Below are 11,269 nucleotides of genomic sequence, written 5' to 3' on the forward strand. Positions count from 1 at the left end.
GGTCACCCCATCTGTTGAACGGGGTTCAAGACCGTGAGCCCCACGTGGGACGGACCCGATCACCTCGTATCCTCCCCGGCGCTCGGAACCCGTGCTCTGCACATAGTGAGCGCTTAACGAATGCCATTATCATTACTATTCTCCTACTCCTTTCTGAGTTGCCCCGACTTGCTCCCCTTATTCAGCCCCCCGCCCAGCCCCACGGCACTTACGTCCACGGCCGTCGTCTATTTCTTCTAACGTCCGCCTCCCCTTACGGACTGTGAGCTCGGAGCGGGCGGGGAACGTCTCTTTATTGTTGCACCGTACCCCCTAAGCACTCAGCACGGTGCTCTGCCCACAGTAAGCGCTCGATAAACACCGCCGACCGACCGACCCTCAGCCTCCCGCGACCGGAGTGAGATCTGAAATCGGCCCTCCGCTTCTCACTTCCGACCCCGGCTCCCGATCCGGACTCCATCCCACCACTCCCGGGAATGATAACGCGCGTGCCGTGGGCCAGGCGCTGTTCCCGGCACTTGTATCTGTTCCGAGGGGCGGATCTGATCAGGTTGGACACAGTCCCCGTCCCACGTGGCGCTCCCGCTCTAATCCCCATTTTACAGACGAGGTAAGCGAGGCCCGGAGAAGCCGCGCGACCTGTCCGAGGACGCCACGGCAGACCGGCGCGGAGCCGGGTTAGAACCCGGGCCCGGGCTCCACCTCCCGAGCCACGCCGCGTCTCTCCTCTTCGAGAGATCCGCCCTTCCCCCGAGGACCGGGCCCCAAACCGCCTCGGACGGCGGCCCGGGGAGACCCCCCGGGCAGAGCCGGGACACGGGGCCCGGGAGAGGGCCGTGAAAACGGACGCCGAGGACGGCGTCGGCAGCTACTAAGATTCCGGAGCAGCGGGGCTTGAAGACGACCACGCCGGAGCCACCCCGGGGTGTCGACTCCGATCCGGAAGTTGAAAGACGAGCGGCGGCGCCGGTAGCTAGACGGGCGTCAGCGCCCGGGCGGGCGGGGGAGCGGGCCGGTTTGGCCGCCTCTAATGATTTCAGGCCCACGGCCCGCCCGCCGCCGCCTCCCGGGGCTGCCCGCTGGCCGGCCACCTCGCCCCGCGCCCGGACGCCCGCCGGCTCCGTCCCGCGACCGTAAAGTACGGGGGCCCGGAGACGCAATCGGTCGGAGAGAGGAGGCCGGCCCGCTCCTAATTTGCTCCGCGGTGCCGGGAGGAAGAGGACGCCTACCCCGAAGGGCGGTCTTTCCCGCCGGGCGCCCGCGGGGCGCCCGGCGCGGGCACGGGTCTCCGCGCGCCCCCCGCCCCGCCTCCTAAACCAGAGGAGGCCGAGGGGAGACTCCCAAATGCAGGGGACGCCGCCGGCGGCCCCCGCTCCAGCCCAGCGGCTGAGGACGAGGGGGGCCGCGGCGGGTCGAACGCTCGGCGCGGAGCCGCCGGCTGGCCTCGCCGGCTCCTCCGTCCGAGTCGCGTTACGTCCGCCCGGGCGGCGGGTTCCACGCGGATCCCGGGCCGGCCCTCACCCCGCGCCGAACAGGGCCCGCGGTGGGATTCGGGGACCCAACGCGGAGCGGGCATCGCCCGCTGCTTCGGAGGCGAAAGGACCCACGGATCTCCCGGCTGGAAACCCGCGTCGCTCGACGCGCTTTCCCGAACCGCCGGCGAGATGACGAGGATGACGACGGTATCCGCTGAGCGCTTACTCCGCGCCACGCGCCGGGGCGGGCGCCGGACACGAGCAGGTCGGGTCGGTCACGGGCCCGCCGTCTCACGCGGCGGGGGGGCTCGATCCCCGTTTTACAGACGAGAGGGGTCAAGCGATTCGCCCCGGGTCACGCGGCGGACCGGCGGCCGAGCCGGGATTGGACCCGTGACCTTCGTGACTCCCAGGCTCCACCTACGGCGCTCTGGCACGTAGTAAGCGCTCCAGTAAATACTACTGAATGAAAATACTATCGAAGGAACACGAGGCCACACGGCTTCTCCAACGTGCCGGCCCCCCGGCCCCCGGCGAGGACCACCCGAGGCCGCGGCCGTGTCCCCTCAGAAGCCGGCCGGGCCGACCCGCGCCCCCCGGGACCGTCCCGTCTCCGCCCGAGCGCGCGTCCCTCCGGTCGCGGGGGCCGTCCCGGACCGCGACCCGGGCGCGGAGAGCCGGGGCGGCCTTCCGAGCCGGAGGCTCTGGAACCGGGCAAGCGGGGGATCTGGACAGGCGGGCCTCCGCGGGCCCAACGGGCCCGGCCGGAGAACGCAAGCGGCGCTCCTGGGACTCCTCCCCCGGTGCCCGCGACCCCGGGGCGGGGGCCGGGGGGAAGGACCCGGGCGGCCCCCGCCTCCGGGATGCCCGAAGCGGCCCGTTCCCGGCCCCCCCTCCCCGCCGTCGGATCCGGCGGGCTCCGCGTCCCGTCCGGTTTTCCGACTCCGCCCGGCACGGCCCGTCATCGCCGCCCTCGGCCGCCGCGCCGGCCGTCCCCCTCCTCCCTCACGCCCCTCCGCCCCCGGCCGCCCCGGATCCGACCTCCGCTCCACGGGGCCGCCCTTCCCTCTTTCCGATCTCTTTGCCAACCCCGGCCCGTTCCGCCGGGTCTTCTCCGCTCTCCTCCCGCCCTTCGCCGGCCCCGCCGGCCTCGCCCCCTCTTCCCCGCCCAACCCCTTACCGACGGGGAGTGACCGCGGCGTCCGTCGAGCCCCCGCCCCGCGTCGAGCGCCGTCCTCAGCTCCGGGCCAGGTACGGGGAAGTCGGGTCGGGCCCCGGTCCCCGTCCCACGCGGGACGCGCGATGCGAGCGGGAGGGGGAACCGGGCCGGGATTCCCCATTTGGCGGAGGAGGTGACCGAGGCGCGGAGGGGCGGGCCGGCAGGCGGGTGGCGGAGGCGGGATCGGGTCCCCTCGACCTCGCCGCTTCCGCCCTCCCCGGCTCCGTGCCCCCGCTCTCCCCCCCTGCCAGCTTCGGCCCTCCTCCTTCCTTCCCTCCCTCCCTCCCTCGCCGTGCCCTTTATCCTCCTCTTCCCGACGCCACCTCCTGCCCTCCGCAGCACCGATCCCGTCCCCTCCCGCCTTTCCCGTGCCAAGTCCCGGCTCTCCTCCCGCCTCCCGCCGCCAACCCCCAACTCTCTCCTGTCCCGTCCTGCCTTTCCAGTGCCGCCACCCACTCCCCTCCTGCCCTCCCGGTGCCATCACCCACTACGCTCCCGCCCTCCCAGTGCCGACCTCCGGTCCCCCTGGCCCTCCCGGTGCCACCACCCACTCCCCTCCCGCCCTTCCAGTGCCAACCTCCGGTCCCCCTGGCCCTCCCGGTGCCACCACCCACTCCCCTCCCGCCCTTCCAGTGCCGACCTCCGGTCCCCCTTGCCCTCCCAGTGCCAATCCCCACTCCACCCTTGTCCTCCCAGTGCCAACCTCCGGTCCCCCCGGCCCTCCCAGTGCCACCACCCACTCCCCTCCCGCCCTTCCAGTGCCAACCTCCGGTCCCCCTGGCCCTCCCAATGCCAATCCCCACTCCCACTTTTCCTCCCAGTGCCATCGCCCACCGCCCTCCCGCCCCCCCAGTGCCAACCTCCAGTCCCCCTTGCCCTCCCAGTGCCAATCCCCACTCCACCCTTGTCCTCCCAGTGCCAACCCCGATCCCCCTTGCCCTCCCAGGACCACCCCCCCCAGCCTCCGTCATGCCCTTGCAGTGCCAACCTGCACCCTCCTTCCTGCCTTCCCGGTGCCAACCCCCTTCCCCCTTGCCCTCCCAATGCCCACCCTCCCTCCTCCTCGCTCTCCCAGTGCCCCCCCCGCGCCCCCGCCTTTCCCCTCCCCCCAACCCGGGCCCCTGCCCCCCCCCCCGTCGAGCCGGAGCCAGGGACCCGCCGCCTCCCATTGGCCGGCGCCGCCGTCAATCCCCGCCGGCCGCCCTCCCATTGGCCGACCCTTCCCGCTCCTCCCCGCCCCCCCCGGGGAGGGGAGCGGCCGGGGAGGGGGGAGGGGCGAGACCCCGCCCCAAAGCCAGCGGCCCCGGCCCGGGCCGTCCGAGGAAGGGAGGGTGGGGAGAGCGGCGGGGGGGGCCGGGACTCACCTGCCCTCAGCGCCGCCGCCGCCGCGTCCTCTCCCTCTCCCTCTCCCTCGCTCCCCTCAGCCCCGCCGACACTTTTCCTCCCGTCCGGACAGGACAGGACAGGACGGGCGCGCGCCTCTCGCGAGAACTCCCGAGACGGGGGGCGGGGGGGGGGGAGAGAGGGAGGGATCGAGCGAGGGGGCGGGGCCCGGAGGAGGGTGGGCGGGGCCCGGAGGGCGATGGGCGGGGCTTGCGTCGGATTGGACGGGGCCGGACGGGGGCGGGGCCCGATGGGCGGGACTCGCGTCTGATTGGATGGGTCCGCGGCTGGGCGCGGTCTAGATGGCGGCGGGCGGGGCTGGCGCCGGATTGGACGGGACCCCCCGGAGGGCGGGGCCTGGAGGATGATAGACGGGGGCTTGCGCCTGATTGGACGGGACTCCGCCGGGGGGCGGGGCCCGGAGGGTGAGGGGCGGGGCTCGCGGCGGAGGGGGCGGGGCCCGCTCGGGGCAAAGGGCGGGGGAAGGAGCCGGAGGCCCAGGCGGAAGTGGGGGCGGCCGGGGCAGGACTTTCCCCCCCCCCCCCATTTCATACTGTTATTATTATGGTATTTGTTGAGTTCTTACTATGCAAGGATAAACATGGTCTCGTTCCTTCATTCCATCGTCTTTATTAATAATAATGATGGCGGCATTTGTTAATAATAATAACGTTGGTATGCGCGAAGCGCTGACGGTGTGCAGAGCACTGTTCTGAGCGCTGGGGCAGATCCGGGGACATCGGGTTGTCCCACGTGAGGCTTCCGGTCTTCACCCCCATTTTCCAGATGAGGTCACTGAGGCCCAGGGCGGCGAAGTCACACCGCTGACGGGTGGCGGGGCCGGGATTAGAACCCCCGACCCCCGACTCCTAAAACGGGACTTTTGCCACCGAGCCCCGCTGCTTCGCTAACAACGATATGCCAAGCACCGTTCATTCAGTCGGTCGTCTTTATTGAGCACTTAGGGTGTGCAGAGCACTGTGCTAAGCGCTCGGGAGAGCCCGGTACAACAAGAAACGGGGACCTTCCCTGCCCAAGACAGGCCCCCTTCCAGCTCTTGCGGAAATATCTGTTATTTTATTTATTTGTATCGAAGTCGGCCTCCCCCGCCCCAGACTGTGAGCTCATTGCCCGCGGGGAAGGTCCCTGTCTATTGCGCCATCGCTCCTTCATTCGATCGTATTTATTAAGCGCTTACTGTGTGCAGAGCACCGTACTGAGCGCTTGGGAAAGTCCAAAACAACAACAAACAGCGACAATCCCTTTCCCAAGCCCTTAGCACGGTGCTCTGCACACAGAAAACGCTTAGGAAATACGATCGGAATGAAAGAGTGGGGGGGGGGGGGGAAAGGACATCAGTACAAATAAATAAGCAGGAGGTGTAATAATTCATCACGTTGGTATCTGTTAAGCGCTCACTATGTGCAGAGCACTGTTCCAAGCGCCGGGGGAGATACCGGTTGTCCCCCGTGAGGCTCCCGGTCTTCATCCCCATTTTCCAGATGAGGGAACTGAGGCGCAGAGAAGTGAAGCCACTCGCCCACGGTCACCCGGCTGACGGGCGGCAGAGCGGGGATTCGAACCCACGACCGCCGACTCCCAAGCCCGGGCTTCTCGCCGCCGAGCCACGCTGCGGCCTGGGAGTCAGAAGGTCATGGGTTCGAATGCCGGCTCCGCCACTTGCCTGCTGTGTGACCTTGCTCCAATCGCTTCCCTGAATCCGGGCCCTTCAGTTCCCTCATCTGGAAAATGGGATTGAGAGCGGGAGCCCCGCGTTGGGACAGGGACCGCGTCCACCCCGATTCGCCTGTATCCACCCCAAGCGCTTAGTACGGTGCCTGGCACGTGGGTAGGGATTGTCTCCATTTGTTGCCCCAGTTGTACTTTCCAAGCGGGTGGTACAGTGCTCCGCACACGGTAAGCGCTCAATAAATAGAGACATAGCACGGCTCGGTCTCGATCCCCATTTTGCAGATGAGGGAACTGAGGCCCCGAGAAGTGAAGTGACTTGTCAAGGTCACCCAGGCAGGCCAGTGGCGGAGCCGGGATTAGACCCCGCGTCCTCTGACTCCCAGTTGTGTGACCGTGGGCCGGTCGCTTCACTTCTCTGGGCCTCAGTTCCCTCATCTGGAAAATGGGGATGAAGACGGAGCCCCACGGGGGACCACCCGATGGCCCCGTACCTCCCCCAGCGCGCTTAGAACGGTGCTCGGCACATAGGAAGCGCTTAACAGATACCGACAGGATTATCCGGGGCCAATCCTCTCCACTCTCATTTGTCTGTTCACCCCCCGACCACGCTGCTCCCTCTGGGACCCTAACATAGCTCAGTGGAAGGAGCCCGGGCTTGGGAGTCAGAGGTCATGGGTTCCAATCCCGGCTCCGCCGCTTGTCGGCTGTGTGACTGGGGGGCCAGTCGCTTCACTTCTCTGGGCCTCAGTGACCTCATCTGGAAAATGGGGGATGAAGACCGGGAGCCTCACGGGGGGACCACCCGATGACCCCGTATCTCCCCCAGCGCTTAGAACGGTGCTCTGCACATGGTAAGCGCGTTAACCAATACCCACCTTATTATTGTTACCCTCATTCATTCATTCAGTAGTATTTATTGAGCGCTTACTATGCGCAGACCACTGTACTAAGCGCTCGGAATGGACAATTCGGCAACAGATAGAGACCGTCCCCGCCCAGTGACGGGCTCGCGGGCCAATCGGGGGAGCCGGACGGGCAAAAGCAAGACAGCGTCATCGCGATAAATAGGATCAAGGGGATGGACACCCCATTAACAAAATAAATAGGGTAATAAAAAATATAGACCAACCAGCACAGTGTTGAGGGGAGGAGGAGGAGCAGGGGGAAAAGGGGCTTAGCCGAGGGGAGGGGAAGGGGGGAGGGGGAGGAGCAGAGGAAAAGGGGATGCTCAGCCTGGGAAGGCCTCTTGGAGGAGGCGAGCTCTCCAACCACCCACAGCAACAGCTAGTTGACGTCTAGTGAGGCCGCGAGCCCCACGCGGGACGGGAGCTGGGTCCACCCGAGATTCCGCCCCGCATCCACCGCAGGCAGGCAGCGCTTAGAAACAGTGCCTGCCGCATCATAATGATACTAATGACACTTGCCGAGCACTTACTCCGCGCCACGGCCGGTTCTAAGGCCGGGGTGGATCCCGGGGGAATCGGGTTGGACACCGTCCCCGTCCCCCGGGGGGCTCGCTCGCCGTCCGATCCCCCGCTCTACGGACGAGGGAGCCGGGGAACGCGAGGTGACCCGCCCCGAGGTCACCCAGCAGACACGTGGTGGGGCCCGGGATCGGCCCCACCACGAAGGCCCGGCTCCGTCCACGAAGCCACGGCGCTTCTTGGCCTTAACGAAGACCGCGGGTCGTTAATTATTATTACGTCCCGGGTCGGAGGGGGCCAGAAGAGGCCCGTGGTTCCGGCAGAGGGAACGGGCCTTGGATCTCGGGGGCCCGGGGAGGCCCTCGTTACGGGGACCCCCACGGGAGGCTCGGGGGAGCCCGGAACGGCGTGTCCTTTCGGGCGGGGAGACCCCGCCAAAGCAAACAGGCCCCTCTCCGCGATTCCGCGGGGGCCCGGACGGTGGTGAACAAAGATTCTTTTCTTCCCTTCGCCGATGCTGAGGCTCCAGCCAAGGGCTCTGTTTACACAATCCTTTCTCCCCGCCTCGCAGCTGGAACGAATCGGAGCCCCCACCTCGCCCCCTTCCCCGGCCCCCCGCACCTCTCCGCCCGCCCCGGCTGGGGCGGGAGATCCCCCGGGGGGTGGGGGGGGGCCGCATCTCCCCCCTCGCCCCCACCGTCCTCCTCCGGCACCAGCCGGGCCGGTAGCGGGAGGCCGCGCTGTTGGGCCGGCGGCCCGGGGGCAGAGAGGGAAGACGGGTCCGCCGCGGCCCGGGCGGGCAGGGGACTGTCAAGCGCTCACTGCGCGCCGGGCGCTGTACGGAGCGAGAAGCGGCGTGGCTAGAGCCCGGGCTTGGGAGTCAGAAGTCATGGGTTCGAATCCCCGCTCTGCCACTTGTCCGCTGTGTGACCCCGGGCAAGTCGCTTCGCCTCTCCGGGCCTCGGTTCCCTCGTCTGGAAAACGGGGATGGAGACCGGGAGCCTCCCGAGGGACAACCTGACGACCCCGTATCTACCCCTGCGCTTAGAACAGTGCTCTGCACACAGTAAGCGCTTGATCCCCACGTTATTATTACAAGCAAATCGGGTTGGACGCAGTCCCCGTCCCTCATGGGGCTCCTGAGCTAATTCCGGCGATGTGGGGACTCCCTAGACGGGGAAAGGGGCGTTTTCTAGCGGGGAGATGCTTTTTCCCTCTGCTCTAATAATATCGGTATTCGTTAAGCGCTTACTATGTGTCGGTCACTGTCATTCATTCAATAGCATTTATTGAGCGCTTACTAGGTGCGGAGCACTGGACTAAGCGCTTGGAACGGACAATTCGGCAACAGATCGAGACGATCCCTGCCCATTGACGGGCTCACGGTCCAATCGGGGGAGACTGTCCTGAGCGCTGGCGTAGATAAGCGGCCACGCAGTCCCTGTCCCGCAGAGGGCTCACCGTCTTAATCCCCATTTTACAGATGAGATGACCGAGACGCGGAGAAATTGAGTGATTTGCCCCACGCCACACAGCACACCAGGGCGGAGCTGGGAATTAGAACCCGGGTCCTTCTGACTCCCAGGCTCGGGCTCTAGGCCGTGCTGCTCCCCAGAATCCCGGCAGGAAGGGAGTGAGAGAAAGAGATGGATGGGAGGAAGCGAAAGGGAGAAATGGGAAGCAGGGAGAGAGATGGGAAAGAGAGAGATGGGAAGGGGAGAGAGAGGGGGGGAAAGGGAGAAGGGAGAGAGGAGGGGGAAGGAGGATGGAGAGAAGAGGGAAAAGGAAGGAAAGAGGGAAGGAGAGAGTGGAGAAGAAAAGTAGCTGTGGTTTCCGGTTCTGTCCCTGATGCGCTGTGTGACCTCGATCAAGCCACTCAGCCTCTCTGGGCCTTCTTCCCTCCTCACTCCAACCCCCATCGTTTCATTTCTCTGGCGATCACCGAGAAATGCACGATAAGCTATACGCTGTGCTCTGCACAGACAGTTAATGTAGTTGTTTACCACACTGTTTTCTGTTTTCCGGTGCTCGTTAAGGGCTTTCCCTGCGTCAAACATTGTTCCGAGCGCCGGGGCGCGTACGTGTCAATCAGGTCGGAGACAGTCCCCGTCCCGCATGGGGCTCCCAGTCTCAAGTAGGAGGGAGAACAGATCCTGAATCGCCATTTTACAGTTGGGGAAACTGAGGCACAGAGAAGTCAGGTGACTTGCCCAGGGTCCCACAGCTAGCAGTCGGCCCGGAGCACTGATGGGGGACCCTCCTCCCGGAGCTTTCAAAGTCCCCCGAGGACCACTCCCGCTTTGCCCCCACTGTTCAGAGAGGAATGAGTCGCAATGGGGTCCGCCTCCTCCGGGAAGCCTTCCCAGATTAGTCCCGCCCGGCTCACTCCCGCTCCCCGCCAGGGCTGGAGTCCGGCCCGTGTCTCTGTCCCCTTCGCGGCCCTGGACCGGCTGGGGTGACTGTCTCGGATGACCGCGGGGCTCCCCACCTTTAAGTTCCAACTAAAATCACACCTCCTCCCAGGAGGAGCGATAAAGTAGAGCGGACAGAGCACGGGAAGGCGACGGGTTCTAATCCCGGGCTCTGCCGTTTGTCCGCTGCGCGGTGTTGGGCAAGTCGCTTCCACTTCTCTGGCCTCAGTTACCTCATCTGGAAAATGGGGATTGCCCATGTGGGCCTGGGATCGTGTTCAACCCGATTTGTTTGTATAATAATAATGTTGGTATTTGTTAAGCGCTTACTACGTGCAGAGCACTGTTCTAAGCGCTGGGGGAGATACAGGCTAATCAGGTGGTCCCACGTGAGGCTCACGTCTTCACCCCCATTTTACAGATGAGGGAACTGAGGCCCAGAGAACTGAAGTGACTTGCCCACAGTCACCCAGCTGACAAGTGGCAGAGGTGGGATTCGAACCCATGACCTCCGACTCCCAAGTCCGGCCTCTCTCCGCCCCAGAGTTTAGTACAGTGCCTGGCACCCAGTAATGCCTTAACAAATACAATTATTATTAGTAGTAGTAAGAAACTGTCGTTCTTTCATTCGATCGTAGTTACCGAGCACTTTGCGCAGAGCACTGTACTAAGCACTTGGGAGAGGGCGATAGAACAATAAACACACACTTCCCTCCCCATCCCCAGACTGTAAACCCAATGTGGCCAGGGATTGTCTCTCTTTATTCACCCAATTCATTCAGTGGTATTTATTGAGCGCTTACTGTGTGCAGAGCACTGTACTAAGCGCTTGGAGTGGACAATTCGGCAACAGAAAGAGACAACCCCTGCCCGTTGCAGCCTAATTGTACTTTCCAAGCGGTCAGTACAGTGCTCTGCACACGGTAAGCGCTCACCGGTCCGTGGTATTTGCCGAGCGCCTACTCTGTGCGGAGCACTGTACTAAGCTATGGGGAGAGTACAACAAAACAGAGTTAGCAGACACGTGCCCTGCCCACAACGAGCTTACAGTCTAAGCCATTTATAGTATATGATTTTATTTCCTCGTGTGTAAAATGGGGGTGAGTTTCCTGCCTCCCCTCCCTCCTATGACCGTAAACTCTGGGTGGGGCAGGAGCCGAGTCCCGTCCGATCATCCGGTTCCTAGTCCGATGCTTGGTAGCGATAAATTCTCAATATAATTTTTTCAAAGTAGCAAACGCCCAGCGAGAGCGCGGGCTAGGTCGTGGAAAAGACAAGCCGTCAGGGGCCCTGGCTCCCCGGGGTGTGCGGGGGGGGCTGGTGTGGTGCGTGTTTATTCATTCAATTGGTATCTATTGAGCGCTTACTATGTGCAGGGCACTGTGCTAAGCGCTTGGAGCGGACAATTCGGCAACAGAAAGGGACAACCCTGCCACTGACGGGCTCACGGTCTAATCGGGGAGGCAGCACGTGTGTATGTTTGGGTGTCTGCGTGGGGTGGGGCTGCGGTCTTCGAAAGTAGATACTCCAGTCAGGGCTGCGGGTCCGGGTCTCGAGCCGAGCCCCCTGAGATGGGGGACGGAGAGGTCCCCACCCAAGTCCATTAATAATAATGACAAGAATGGTATTTGGTAAGCGCCTACTATGCGCCGGGCACCGTACTAG

The 11,269-nt window shown here is 64.6% G+C and overlaps 1 protein-coding gene across 3 annotated transcripts in view; it reads right to left on the reverse strand.

The window, feature by feature from the left end:
* The window catches only part of LOC114814785 (cyclic AMP-dependent transcription factor ATF-7), a 43,313-nt gene extending 39,126 nt beyond the window's left edge, over positions 1-4,187 (reverse strand). For 2 of the 3 annotated variants that reach the window (XM_029074243.2, XM_029074245.2), the window contains exon 1: positions 4,059-4,187. The gene's annotated coding sequence lies outside the window, so the exon portion shown is untranslated. Of the gene's footprint in view, positions 1-2,655; positions 2,882-4,058 lie in introns of those variants that run through there. The other variant, XM_029074244.2, reaches the window with a different exon arrangement.
* Between the last annotated feature and the right edge of the window lie 7,082 nt (positions 4,188-11,269).

The sequence above is a fragment of the Ornithorhynchus anatinus genome, chromosome 10 (assembly GCF_004115215.2).
Source record: "Ornithorhynchus anatinus isolate Pmale09 chromosome 10, mOrnAna1.pri.v4, whole genome shotgun sequence".
NCBI lineage: Eukaryota > Metazoa > Chordata > Mammalia > Monotremata > Ornithorhynchidae > Ornithorhynchus > Ornithorhynchus anatinus.